Source organism: Ictidomys tridecemlineatus, chromosome 4 (assembly GCF_052094955.1).
Source record: "Ictidomys tridecemlineatus isolate mIctTri1 chromosome 4, mIctTri1.hap1, whole genome shotgun sequence".
Classification (NCBI taxonomy): domain Eukaryota; kingdom Metazoa; phylum Chordata; class Mammalia; order Rodentia; family Sciuridae; genus Ictidomys; species Ictidomys tridecemlineatus.
The window spans coordinates 134,805,258-134,820,122 of NC_135480.1; the positions used below are offsets into that span (position 1 = coordinate 134,805,258).

The 14,865-nt window shown below is 37.9% G+C and overlaps 1 protein-coding gene across 1 annotated transcript in view; it reads left to right on the forward strand.

Moving 5' to 3' along the window:
* The window catches only part of LOC101971998 (guanine nucleotide-binding protein G(q) subunit alpha), a 279,733-nt gene that overhangs the window by 199,295 nt on the left and 65,573 nt on the right, over positions 1–14,865 (forward strand). The gene's annotated exons all lie outside the window — the stretch shown is intronic.

A 14,865-nucleotide genomic window follows, 5' to 3' on the forward strand; every position in this document is an offset into this window, starting at 1 on the left:
CCCCAGTAGATGAGAGCAGGGTCTTGGGGAAAACAAGGAGTCCCAACAGGCTGATTTGTTTTACTTAATAATGCATGGAAGACTGTGCCATGTTTTTCCAGTGTAGTTGTATCTTTGCATTTATAGAATACGAGTTATGATTCAGGTCGGCCATAGAAATATTGCCTGATCAAAATATTTTCTTGTATTCTTATGGCAAATTTTAATTACATAATTCTGGAATGTGACATAAAATATCTCTTACACCTGAACTAAGGCTCATGTCCTTATGTGCCTCTGAAATATGTGCTACACTCATTCCATTTCTTCATCTTCCTCCTTCCACACATCCAAATCACTCTCCTTTCCCTGGTCTCCCTTCTGCTCACCTTAGTTCACTCATCTTCCCTTCACTCCCTCCCTCTGTCCTTACCTTCCTTCTTCGTCCCTTCTGAGCTTCTGCTATGTAAGTTTCTTTGAGTACAGAGATGGGAAAAAATACATTCAATTCTTCTCTGTTCCAAATCCTCCACCTTTGACCAGCTGTCTGTCTTGTACTTCCTGCCCCCTCTGTCCTTCTGTTTCCTTTGCCATTTCAAATTTCATCAGTCCCCCTCGACCAATGTTGCTGTTGTGTTTTATCCATCCTCCCTGTTCCTGCTCGTTTTGTCTCCCCCGCTCTGCTTGTTTACTCCTCCACCCTCCTTTTTAGTTCTCTCTTGTTCTAATTCCTTTCCATTTCTCACATTTCTACTTTGATGCCTTTACTTAAGTAACCTTTGTCTTTTCCATTTATTTGAAATTCCATTCCTTCCTCTCCCTGCCTCTTTTATTTATCCATTATTTGTAATGATCCTCCCCACAGTGAGATCTTGCTAGTTGGTAAAGAGCTCTAATATCTAATAATTATATGCTCATCAGGGTTAGGTTCTCCCTCAGGAATCTGGTTTGCTTTTTGACCAGGATAGACCCTTTGGTAGATTCCTTGTGCATGAAGACACCTGTTTTGGTTACCATGGTTGTGGTCTTGAGACAAGCCTCCATCACCTCAGATGACATTCCCCCTATTTAGATTTGTAGATTTCTGGATATGTGTGCATTACTTAGTATGAGAATCGGATGCTACCATACCTATTTGCTTTAGGGCAAAAAGCTATCCTAGTCAGTTCCTCCAGATCCTGTTGCTGCTGTAATCATCAGGAAGCCAATATCTTAGAATTCTGCAGGTACAGGCCAGGTCCACCATAGAAGCAGGCCTACTCATTAGACACATCCCTTTTGATAGAGGCAGACCATGACTGGGGCATCTGGTGCAGACTGATCTCAACCACCTCAAGTGCTTATTCTTTAAGTAGTTTTACCTTCCTCTTATGGAAATGGGGAGAAGTCGATATCCCAAATTACATATATATGGGTACATGTATCTAAGATAGATACATATACCTGATTCCTTTCTAAGCATATTTTTATGCTGAAGTAATAAAGTAAATTTTGGCATGTTCTTATACCTTTAAGCATGTTAGTATGCTTCTCTTTATAAAAGACATTTTCCTATATAGTAAAAACTACAATATTATACCTAAAGTTAATACTTAGTACTTATCAGTTCATATTCAAATTTCCCAGATTCTTCCAAAAATGTTCTTTAAAGGTGGTTGATTTTAGGACTACACATACCATCTGCTTGTCATGTCTCTATATGAACATTTTTTTATTATTAGTTGTTTCAAATATTACATAGCTCTTGACATATCATATTTCATACATTTGATTCAAGTGGGTTATGAACTCCCATTTTTCCTCCGTATACAGATTGCAGACTCACATCGGTTACACATCCACATTTTTACATACTACCATACTAGTGTCTGTTGTATTCTGCTGCCTTTCCTATCCTCTACTATCCCCCCTCCTCTCTCCTCCCCTCCCATCTTCTCTCTCTACCCCATCTACTGTACTTCATTTCTCTCCCTTGTTTTTTTTCCACTTTCCCCTCACTTCCTCTTATATGTAATTTTGTATAACGATGAGGATCTCCTTCCATTTCCATGCAATTTCCCTTCTCTCTCCCTTTCGCTCCCTCCTCTCGTCCCTATTTAATGTTAATCTTCTTCTCATGCTATTCCTCCCTGCTCTGTTCTTAGTTGCTCTCCTTATATCAAAGATGACGTTTGGCATTTGTTTTTTAGGGATTGGCTAGCTTCACTTAGCATAATCCGCTCTAGTGCCATCCATTTCCTTGCAAATGCCATGATTTTGTCATTTTTTAGTGCTGAGTAATACTCTATTGTATATAAATGCCACATTTTTTTTATCCATTCATCTATTGAAGGGCATCTAGGTTGGTTCCACAATTATGATGCTATGAATTATGCTGCTATGAACATCAATGTAGCTGTATCCCTATAGTACGCTCTTTTAAGGTCTTTAGGGAATAATCCGAGAAGGGGGATAGCTGGGTCAAATGGTGGTTCCATTCCCAGCTTTCCAAGGAATCTCCATACTGCTTTCCAAATTGGCCGCACCAATTTGCAGTCCCACCAGCAATGAAAGAGTGTACCCTTTTCCCCACTTGTTGTTGTTTGACTTCATAATGGTTGCCAATCTTACTGATGTGAGATGGTATCTTAGGGTGGTTTTGATTTGCATTTCTCTGACTGCTAGAGATGGTGAGCATTTTTTCATGTACTTGTTGATTGATTGTATGTGCTCCTCTGAGAAGTGTCTGTTCAGGTCCTTGGCCCATTTATTGACTTGGTTATTTATTTTCTTATTGTTTAATTTTTTGAGTTCTTTGTATACTCTGGATATTAGGGCTCTATCTGAAATGTGAGGAGTAAAAATTTGTTCCCAGGATGTAGGCTCCCTATTTACCTCTATTATTGTTTCTCTTGCTGATAAAAAAACTTTTTAGTTTGAGTATGTCCCATTTGTTGATTCTGGTTTTTAACTCTTGTGCTATGGGTGTTCTCTTAAGAAATTTGGAGCCCAACCCCACAGTATGTAGATCGGAGCCAACTTTTTCTTCTGTCAGACGCAGAGTCTCTGTTTTGATATCAAGCTCCTTGAACCATTTGAGTTAACTTTTGTGCATGGCAAGAGAAAGGGATTCAGATTCATTTTGTTGCATATGGACTTCCAGTTTTCCCAGCACCATTTGTTGAAGATGCTATCTTTTCTCCCTTGCATGCTTTTAGAACCTTTGTCAAATATAAGATAGTTGTATGTGTCCTCTATTCTGTACCTTTGGTCCACCCGCCTGTTTTGGCCAGTACCATGCTGTTTTTGTTACTATTGCTCTGTAGTATAGTTTGAAGTCTGGTATCGCTGTACCTCCAGATTCACACTTCCTGCTTAGAATTGCTTTTCCTATTCTGGGTCTTTTATTTTTCCATATGAATTTCATGATTGCTTTATCTATTTCTATAAGAAATGCTGCTGGGATTTTGATTGGCATTGCATTAAACCTATAGAGAACTTTTGGTAATATCTCCATTTTGATGATGTTAGTTCTGCCTATCCATGAACAGGGTATATTTTTCCATCTTCTAAGATCTTCTATTTCTCTCTTTAGGGTTCTGTAGTTTTCATTGTATAAATCTTTCACCTCTTTTGTTCGGTTGATTCCCAAGTATTTTATTTATTTTTTTTTTTTTTTTGAGGATATTGTGAATGGAGTGTTTTTCCTCATTTCCGTTTCAGAAGTTTTGTCGCTGATATACAGGAGTGCCTTTTATTTATGCGTGTTGATTTTATATCCTGCCACTTTGCTGAATTCATTTATTAGTTCTAGTAGTTTTTTTGTAGACCCTTTTGGGTCTTCTAGGTATAGAATCATGTCTTACGCAAATAGTGATAATTTAAGTTCTTCTGGTATGTTGTGTCTGTATTGTCATTTGTCTCTAGGAATTTTTTTTTATCTCCTCCTTTATGTCTTCTATAACCCATTGATCATTCAGTAACATATTGTTCATTTTCCATGTAATGTAGGATTTTCCCTTCCTTCTTTTATCATTGATTTCCAGTTTCATTCCATTATGATTAGATATGATGCATGGTATTATCTCCACGCCTTTATATTTACTAAGAGTTGCCCTATGGCATAATATATGGTCTAACTTTGAGTAGGATCCATGTGCTGCTGAGAAGAACGTGTATCCACTTGATGATGGTTGATATATTGTATATATGTTGGTTAAGTCTAGATTATTGATTGTGTTATTGAGTTCTATAGTTTCTTTATTCAACTTTTGTTTGGAGGAACTGTCCATTGGTGAGAGCGGTGTGTTGAAGTCACCCATAATTATTGTGTTGTGGTCTATTTGATTCTTGAACTTGAGGAGACTTTGTTTTATGAACGTTCCAGCACCATTATTTGGTACATACATATTTATAATTGTTATGTCTTGTTGGTGAATGGTTCCTTTTAACAATATATAGTGTCCTTCTTTATCCCTTTTGATTAACTTAGGTTTGAAGTTGATTTTATTCGATATGAGTATGGTCACTCCTGCTTGCTTCCGAGGACCATATGAGTGGTATGATTTTTCCCAACCTTTCACCTTCAGCCCGTGTATGTCTTTTCCTGTTTTCCTGTCAGATGAGTCTCATGAAGGCAGCATATTATTGGATCTGTTTTTTTAATCCAAGTTACTAGCCTATGTCGCTTGATTGGTGAGTGTAAGCCATTAACGTTTAGGGTTACTAATGATATATGGTTTGCACTTCCAGTCATGTTTATTTATTTACTTATTTTATTTGGGCTTGTTTTTCCTCTTTGGTTATTCCCCCCCCCCTTTACTGAGTTACCTCCCACTGTTTGTTTTGGATGCTGTTTTTCATTTCCTCTCCTTATAATGTTTTGCTCAAAATGCTTTTCAGTGCTGGTTTTCTGGCTGTGAATTCTTTTAACTTTTGATTATCATGAAATATTTTAATTTCATTGTCAAATCTGAAGCTTAATTTTGCTGGGTACAATATTCTTCATTGGAATCCATTATTTTTCAGCATTTGAAATACGTTGTTCCAGGATCTTCTCGCTTTCGATGTCTGTGATGAAAAATCAACCATTAACCTAATTGATTTACCCCTGAATGTAATCTGCCTCCTTTCTCTTGTAGCTTTGAATATTCTCTCCTTGTTCTATATGTTGGATATCTTCATAATAATGTGTCTTGGAGTTGGTCTATTACGGTTTTGTATGTTTGGGGTCCTGTAGGCTTCCAGAATTTGGCATTCCATTCCATCTTTCATTTCTGGAAAGTTTTCTAAGATTATTACATTCAACAGATTGCTCATTCCTTTGGTTTGGACCTCTATACCTTCTTCTATCCCAATGACTCTTAAGTTTGGTTTTTTTATGACATCCATGTCTCTTGGATGTCTTGCTCGTGGTTTCTTACCAGCCTTTCTGCGTTGACTGTACTCTTTTCAAGTTGATAAACTTTGTCTTCATTATCTGATGTTCTGACTTCTATTTGATCTAGTCTATTTGTAATATTCTCATTTGAGTTTTTGATTTCATTTATGGTTTCCTGCATTTCTAGGATTACTGTTTGATTTTTTAATTAATTTTTTGCTTCTTGAATCTGCTTATGTAATTCATTTTCAGAGTATTCTTTCATTGTTTGGACTTGCTGTCTAATGACTTCTTTAAGATTCCATTCCATCTGAGTCAGGTATGCCTTGAGTTCTTTCTCTGTCCATTTTTCTGATGCCTCTAGGTTCTCCTGTAAATTTAAGTTGTCCTGCATTGTTTGTAATCCTTTTTTCCCTTGTTTTTTCATGGTGTTCATGTTACTTTCCAACTCTGTTTAACTGCTATGTTTCTGTTTTCTCCTATAAATTTGTTTTGGTTTTGTATATCTCTGTGGTCTCTCCTATGTGGTGGGAGACTATGTCTAGAGATGTTGGGCTTTATTGTAATTTAAAGCTGATTCATTAGATTCATAAAAGGTTTACGGATTCTGTAGGCATATAATGATCTGTTTGGTCGTAGGACTTTATGTTTAGGTTGGGTGCTATGATGGTATGAAGGTTAGTATGTCTTGGCTACTTTGCAAGATTGCTCTACTGAAGGGCGATATTAACAGGCAAGTGGATCAGGGTATTTGGTAATAGCTACGTACTTAGGAGTCCTATAGACAGCCTCGGAACATTCACCTATTTGCATTTAGAAAATTACACGTAATGAAAGTCGTAATGCTTGGGATGGAAGTTAGGGGGAAGGAGAAGGAAGGAGTCCTTAGAGAGAAAGAGAGAGAGAAAGTTAGGTAGAATAAAGGAGAATGGAAAGGGAAGAAGAAAAAGATAAGTGAAGTCTTAGAGTTCTATTTTCTTCTCTTCCAGTAGACGGAGCTGTGCCCTTCAAGCCGAGCTTCTCCCCTCTATGTGCTGGCCGCAATCCCTGTAAGGCGGCTCCTCTTCCCCTACTGGGCGTCTCTCCAATCCTGTTAGTCCAGAGCCGTTTCTCTTCTCCAGCCCCTCCCCCCTTCCTCCTGCTAGCCAGCCAGGCCCCGCTCACAGTTTAATTTGTCCGGACCCCTTTGGTGGCCACACCCCCAGGAACCGGCGGCTAAGGCCTTGGGTGTCACCATTGGTGGTAGGGGAGTTGGGGGTCAGGAGTCCCTTCTGCTTCCCTCAGCCCCTACAGTCACACCCACAGAACTCTGGGTCGAGATTTTTGAGGTTTCCCAGCTGTATGTATCTGGTGGGGATGGGAGTCACACACCTGCTAAAGCCAGTTCCGCTGGGAAGCCATCCTCTCCACTGAACTCTGGTGGCGTCAGCTCTCTGCTATGGCGGGCCCCAGACTCCTTGCTGGAGTGTCCGATGGGAGGGGTGGGTCTGGTCTGTCCCAGTCTCAGTTTCAGTTCTGCTCCGCTGTTTCATGAAGGCTTGTTAGCAACCTCTTCATAGGGTCTCTATGCCGCACATGTTATCCGGCAGTGCTGAAACACTTCCTTCTGCGCTGGTCACCAGGCAGCGGCGGCCCAGACCTCCGCGCAGGATGGCCAAGATTCACCCATCCGGGCTAAGCTGTCACCTCAAATAATCCCAAATTCCCCAGCTAGGTCTCCCTTCAGCAGAATTTTGCTGGGAGTTTCTCAGCAGGTAGAATCCGAATGTTCTGATGTGTCTGTCTGCGTGGCTGAGGAGGTACTGAAAGCACTGTCTCTCCGCCCACCACCATGTTGAGTCTCCTCTATATGACCATTTTATACCTCGCTGGCTTGCTTGAAGACATTGGCCTGGGTTTGACTGGTGGCTTCATAGTAAGATTTAGCTTGCTCCTGTAGCCCATGGATTTCCTATAAACTGGAAGTTATATTGAAGATCTGATTAGATTCAAGGTAAACATTGTGACTTATATGCATGCTAAATGATGTTGTACATTATCTTACCCATCGTTGGTGAAGCTAAAATTTCCCACAGTGTTAGGTTAATGGCCTCCTCCATTGATTGTATTTTTTTTCTTTTTCGATGTTATTTTGTTTCTGAGCAATCTCTAGTACTCCATCAGTTCTTCTTCACCTAGCTTTTCATTCTAATCAATAGTCCTTTCCTTATTGAATCATGCAACTAGGATTTGTAAAAGAACTGTTTATATATATATATATATATATATATATATTTTTTTTTTTTTTCCTTGGTGCACATTGGCCTTCTATGAAGAAGAATGTCCCCTCTTCGGTGGGTACTGTATGATTCTCTTGAAAAACAATTCCTACTGGAAAGTTATATATTTCAGTCTTTTGTTTAAAATCAGTAATCTATTGCATGCACTGGATAAGATGATGACTGTATGATTTATTATGCAGACCAAGACACTTTTGAGAAGGAAGGAGTTGCTATTCATGATTCTAATGAAATAGCAAGCATAAATGAAATCTCCAGCTGGGCAGGAACTTTTGGTTACCTTAGCTAAATGAAATAAAGGGATTTGATTGGTTCATTTGTTTCCTTCATTTCCTCCAGATTACTCTTTTTATTTCAAGGAGAGTAGATTCAGTTGATTCCTGCCAATTATTGAAGAAGTTGTAAATGGAGCTCAGTTAATTGGCCCCATGTTTCTGATCCCTTCCAGGGATTTGTAAGACTCTTGGTAGATCAGCCCAAGCAGCCCTTAATCTCACTGCATCAGGAGTTCTGAGAACCAGCATCATATAATTCTTCCTAATCTTAGTTCTGGTGCTTTACCTTTCTTTTAGATGGGAACCCTCCCAACATAGGGATAGTACCCATGGCACCCTTTATTTACTCATTACAGGGTCCACATGTTCTCCATAGTGGCCGCAGTAGATACTCTGTAAACTGCAGAGAATAGAACTGGTGAGGATATAGGTTACTGTGTATGGAACATCCCCAAAACCTAACACTGAACTCATTTTCACAGAATAACTCAAAATGCCTCCCTTTCTCTGTATTTGAGATGATTTGTTTCCTTTTTTCTTTTGACATTTTTGTGTATCCTCTTCCTGGCCAATCTTGAATGTTTTATCTTGCTTCATATGAGGTGTCCATTTCATTTTTGTCCTATAATTAAAATAAAACATACTTCATTGATATTCTGAATCAATTTCTTTTCTCTTCCCCACCCTAGACCTAATTTATTATATAATATCACTATCTTATAGAAGTCTCTTTGAGCTTAGTGCTGTCTATAGTGACAGTTCTTCTATTTAGCTTAAGGGGATATGTAGATATTAAATTTCTAACATAAACTGATGCCTCTCAGGCACATCTGCTTAAAGGATGCAGCATAGCCCCTCTTCTTATTGTGAGCCTGCTGGTTGTCAGATTTCATGCAAGCAACATGTTAAGAACATTGAGATCAAAGAACAATCATGCTTTTCTTTCATTTTTCTGTCTGAGGAACTCCTGTTCATCCTTCTAAATGCAATTCAAGAATCATCTTTTTTGAAATAACAGAATAATCTTGCCTGGTACCAAGACTATGTCACCTATCTTAAGACTTTGTACATCTCTCTTATATTTGTTTTTATTTACAAAAATGTCACTCTCTACCCTCAGTGCCTAATAGTGACTGCTCCTGTTTGACCTTCACAAATAATTTTTTCATGAAATAATAGATGAGTAATTTCACTATTTCACTGACCATGGTGTTAGCACTATCTCCCTTTGGTCATTTTATGAGCTGTAATGTTTCAGAGCGGAAAGCATTTAGGTCTTTTTTCTTGCCATTTTTAAAGTATGGAATGTAAAATACTAATGAAAAACAGTTATTGCTACTATTTGGTGAACATTTACTACATGTTATATTCTATGCTTAGTCTTTTACATGCATTATTCCATTTAATCCTCAAAGCCCCCCCCCCAGTGGTAGATATTTATCCTCCCCTTCTGTTAGAAGAGAAAATAAGGTCTCAAAAAGATTGAGTAATTTGTTCAAGGTCACACAGTTAATAAGAGGGAGGAGGAGGTGAATTAATGCACGTTTGCTTATTGGAGAGCCTGAGTTTTTAACTAGTGTGAAATGCAACCTAACAAAGGATGGATGAATGGAAGAAACATAGATATACATGTAGATTAATAATGATTAGGCCAACAGATGTATAGATGATAGACTATGATTAGGGGCATTATAAATCACCATAAAAGAAACACATTATTTTTTAATCTTTATCATTGTTGTCTACAAGTAGTTTCATATTTATGAGGTGAAGGAGAAAAAATATATCATTTATAGAAAACAAGCCCACCAGGTTTTTTATTATCACCATAAAAACTTAGCCATGTTTAGCTAAGTGTCAATTATTCATGCTAACATGGAAGATGATCTAGTCACAGATAATTCAGAAATGTTATTTTAAAGCTTTAAACTATAATCTTTACCTCCTACCCATCCCCCATACAAACACTTCACCTAATCACTTTTTATTGGCGCTAATATTAAGAATACAAAGCATCATTTGAGTTTCTCTTTTTCTGCTCTGATTAGGCATCTTACTACCATAATAAGCAATCAGATAGCTCAAAGGATAGGCAACAGTGTTAAAAACAAAGAGATGAGACAGAAAATGTATAAGTGGTTTGGGTTGTTAGCAATTGGTTTTAATTTTATATATTCTTCTAATTCTATATAATGAAAGAATAAAAAGCATTTTAAGATCCTGTAGATCCTTTTATTAACTTTTTTGTTGTTATTGATAAAAAGCCTGAGGGTTCTGAATTCTTTAGATAAAGAGTACAATTAACAGATGGCTGTAGGTTTACTTTATTTTTTCCGGGGTTCAACACCTGCTTTAATATACTGAGACATCAGGTCAAATGAGTTTTCTGCCTACAATACTAAAAGCTCCCTGACATTAGCCAGAGATACACAAATATCAATCACACTGACATGTAGTGAAAAAAAGTCCTCACACTGAGGCTTTGACTGAAGACTACTCTTATCTATGTTCACACTAAGAGACCAAGTAATCCATAATCTCACTTTACTCAAGTTCCCTCCAGGGAGATCAGGCACCTTGAAATTTCCACATTGTCCAAAGCTTGTAAATCTAAAATATATGGAGAAATTGGCCTTTTGGCATAGGTCAACATTGGAACTTCTAACCTGCTTACATTTTTAATTGAATCTGATTATGATCCTGTACCAATATATTATGTGTCATGTTGAATTTAAAATACAAAAGGAATTTCAGAGTGAGGATAGCAAATCTCCCTGACTTAGGACTGAATTCTTGAGCAGGTACCTTGCTACAAAGTGGCTGACTGATGAGTCAAACACTCAAATCCTGTCGTGTGCTGGCTTTGCTCTTCTAGCCATTCTCATTTTTCCCTTTTTCTAATGATCTGTAAAAACATCTAAGCCTACTCCAGGCTTTTAAAGGCACAAAAGGCAATCATATGGCGAGCCTTTTGGGCCAAGATATAGCTGTAGATGGAATTCCCTTTACTGTTCACCACCTCCGGGGCCTAAATGAGCCTTGCTTTCCTGACGTGGCATGTGATATGTGATCTTTAAATTCTCAAGTCCTTTGATTCCATTGCAGTAGACTGCCTTTGTTTGAGAAATCATTATATATGCAGCCAAGTCAAAACATAGCACCCTTGGATTTACCTGGAGATGTAATGAACAGAAAAATTATTTCCTACATGGTTAAATTACTAAAACTTCTGTCTTTAGCTCATAAAAGGGTATTGATCTTGAACAGTTTTGTTCTCTTCCAAAGAGCAACAATAATAACATGGAGTGTCATTTTTTCCATTTGAGTGACATATTTACTTCTATTCTTGTTTTGTTATCTAATAGGCCACATCTTATAATATCTTTTGCAAGAGTGAAACAAACAAAACAAAAAAAAATCCTTTCTTGTCTTCCTCAGTGAACTCTGATGGCTTAAGAGTTGCTCTTTATTGTTTCCTTTTCAGAATGTTTGGAGCTCATAAGGTTGGGGAGAAAAGTCTTAGAAGTGCTTAATGATTCTCTAAACTGCTCTAGAGAAAAATAGGAAAAAGGGATGGAATTGGCCCTTGTTCACCATCATCCACTTTACCAAAGAGCCTCCTGAGTGTGGGAGACAGACAGGCTCCAGTTTATCAGTTAGCTGCCTGTTCATACATTAGCAGGACTTTTGCACCTTTATATTTTGATTCCCTTAGAGTTCTTTCCACAGCAATTCCTCAGGATGATTATGTGCCCAGCTAAAACTTGTGGTGCTAGTCCTATAAAATAGGGATCAGTAAACCACAGGACAAATTTAGCCCACTGTCTATTTTTATAAATAAAATTTTATTGGAACACAACAGTACCCATTCATTTATTCATTGTCTATAGCAGATTTTTCACTTGAAAGCACTGTCAGTTAGTTACAAGAGATCATATGGCTCCCAAAACCAAAAAATTCATATATACACAATACAATTTCAGATTCCTCCTATAGAAAAGTAAATATTGAAAGGCAACTAACACTTTGCTTTGCCATTTGGAATACCTAGTTTAAGAATCATGTTCAGAATGAATCAGAGATAAGGTTTTATTTTTTTCTTTTGTTTTTGTTTTTAGTACTAGGGCTTGAACCCAGGGGTGCTTTAACCACTGAGCTACATTCCCATCCCTTTTTATTTTGAGACAGGGTCTCACTGTGCAGCCCAGGTTGGCCTCAAACTTGTTATACTTCTGCCTCAGCCTTCCAAGTGGCTGGATTATAGGCATGCATTATCATACCCAATTTGACCAGAGATGGTTTGAGTTCAGAGAAATAGGATAGCCTGTTGTCCTTCAACAGTCCCCCAGAAATACTGCTTTGCACTGTGAAACTTTTTATAGGAAGTGAGCAGCAAAAAGTTCTACATTGTGGGCTGAGGTTGTAGCTCAGTGGTAGAACGCTTGCCTTGCATGCGTGAGCCCCTGGGTTCGATCCTCAGTACCACATAAAAATAAATAAATAATGGGCTGGGGATGTGGCTCAAGCGCTAAGGCACTCGCCTGGCATGCGCGGGGCACTGGGTTCGATCCTCAGCACCACATAAAAATAAAATTTTGTGTCCACCGAAAACTAAAAAAAAAAAAAAAAAAAAATTAAAAAAAAAAGTTCTACATTGTATTCTCTGTCAGTTTCTCTAAAAGCCACATAGTGACTAGTATTAAAGATGATGTAAATGACTAGAAATATTCATTGATTTGATTTGGCCTCTGAGAGCAAGGATTATGTCTCTTATGTCGGCTTTTACTCCAGCATAGTGTCTGATGCTGTTCTACTGGTGAAGGAAAGTGTAGTAGGTTCAATGATCAGTTGAAGCAAAGATAGGACTGACAGGCTTTTTTTGGTAAGAGGCCTAATAAAACAAGCACCTACTCTATGACAGTCCTACCTCCCTTCACAAGTGATAGCAGGAACCTTGCTGTCTTCGTTGAGCTGCTTTTTGACTCCTACCTGCCAAGCAGCCTTTGGATGCTGATGGCTAACTCATGTCTTTGTTTCTTATTACTATGTCTTTTCATTTTCAAATAATGAGTTGAATTTTGATCTGTGATTAATTCATGTTAAGTCAGGTTAAGATACCTGGCTTCTCAAACCTGATCATCCTTGTCTAAATTGAAGGTTCTTGTCCTACAGAAGCAATATCCAAGTTCAGGTACCATGACTATCGTGGGAAACTAAAATAAGCAACCTAGTCACAGCTGACTGGTAACTAATAGCAGCGACTAGAACCTCTCTTATGACCTTCTCTTTCCCCTTGTTTTATTGCTTTATATTTTTAAACCTTATTTATCTACATAGTAGATAGTTAGTTAACAGCACAGTTATCAGTTATTTTCACTGCCAACATGCAAGCTCCTTGAAGATGGGATTTATGCCTTTTTTGTTTCCTTTTGGGCTTCACCCTCAGTGCTGATCATGTTGTTGGGCTTTTCGTGGGCTTTCTGTAAAAGCTACTGAGCAAGTAATAAAAGAATAATTTCTCCCATCTCTCTCTTTTCTTTCCTGCCTGTTCAAATTCAATTCTGACTGCATAATGTAACCCCTCCCCCACCTCTTCTGCACACCATTCTCTAGTGACTACAGTTCATAATCATCTCTCCTTTCTTATGCATTCATAGTTAGCAGCTTACAATTTGGCACTTAATTGTTTCTTAATTGATTCATCTATGCTATCTTTGCTTCCCAGATAGTCTGACATCCCTAAGGGCAAAGAATATATTTTAATGTATATAGTACCAGTTCCCTGTGCTGCTCTCACTCTAATATACACAGCACATTAGAATTTAACATATAACAGAGCCTCAATAAATAGGTATAAACTAACCAAATTAAGTACTGCCATTGCATTTCAAAACAGGCAGACTGGACTAAAAAATCAGTCTTTTAATATTTCTTGGTATGTTTTAGAATTGTTTCAAAATTAGTTAACAGCTTTGAGATTTATCTTATGAAAGATGAATAAATTAACAAAGCCAAATAGGCAAATTGAAAAAAAGACTTCTCTCTCCCCTTGTTTTATTGCTTTTATATTTTTAAACCTTTATTTATTTATTTATTTATTTAGGTGCCAGGGATTTAACTCAGGGGCACTTAACCATTGAGTCACATCCCCATCCATTTTTTATATTTTATTTAGAGACAGGGACTCACTGAGTTGCTTAGGGCTCACTAAGTTTCTGAGGCTGGCTTTGAACTCAGGATCCTCCTGCTTCAGCCTCCCAAGCCACAGATTACAGGCGTGTTTCTTTCTGTGTTGCTGTCTTGAACTCTGGGCTCAAACAATCCTCCTGCTTCAGCCTTCTGAGTAGCTGGGACAATAGGCATGCACCACTGAGCCAGTTTTGTGTTTTTGATTTTGTTTTTAATTTTATTTATTTATTTATTTATTTATTTATTTAAGTTGGTGATGGACTTTTTATTAAATTTTTATACAGTCCTGAGAATCAAACCCAGTGCCTCACACATTCAAGGCAAGTGCTCTACCACTGAGCCACAACCCAAGCTCTTGCGTTTGTTTTTAATTACAAGTTTGACTTATTTGTTTGAACAACACTCTTGAGAATCTATCATAGTGAGCCCATTCCTGTCCGTGACTCTGAGGTCAGCCTGTGAAGCATAGAGTTGTCTGGCCCCTTCCACCCTTTGGCAGTAGAGGGCTCTTGATCTTAGCCATTTAGAACAACTCTCCATTTATAAAGCTCACAAGAAATTGAAACTATTTAGCAAATGCAGTACTAGGACCTTTATAGGAGATACTTAATTTAGTTTTAAAAATCTGATTTTCTGCATTGACTTTGTTCTTTGGTATCCTCAGACTTCTCTTTTACCAAACACAGAGTAGTTTCCCTTGAATAGTTTTCATAAACGTAGAATTGTAGCCCACTCACTAATGCTGAGTGTTCTTTGTTTTACACCTAGAATTTTGGATTAGACA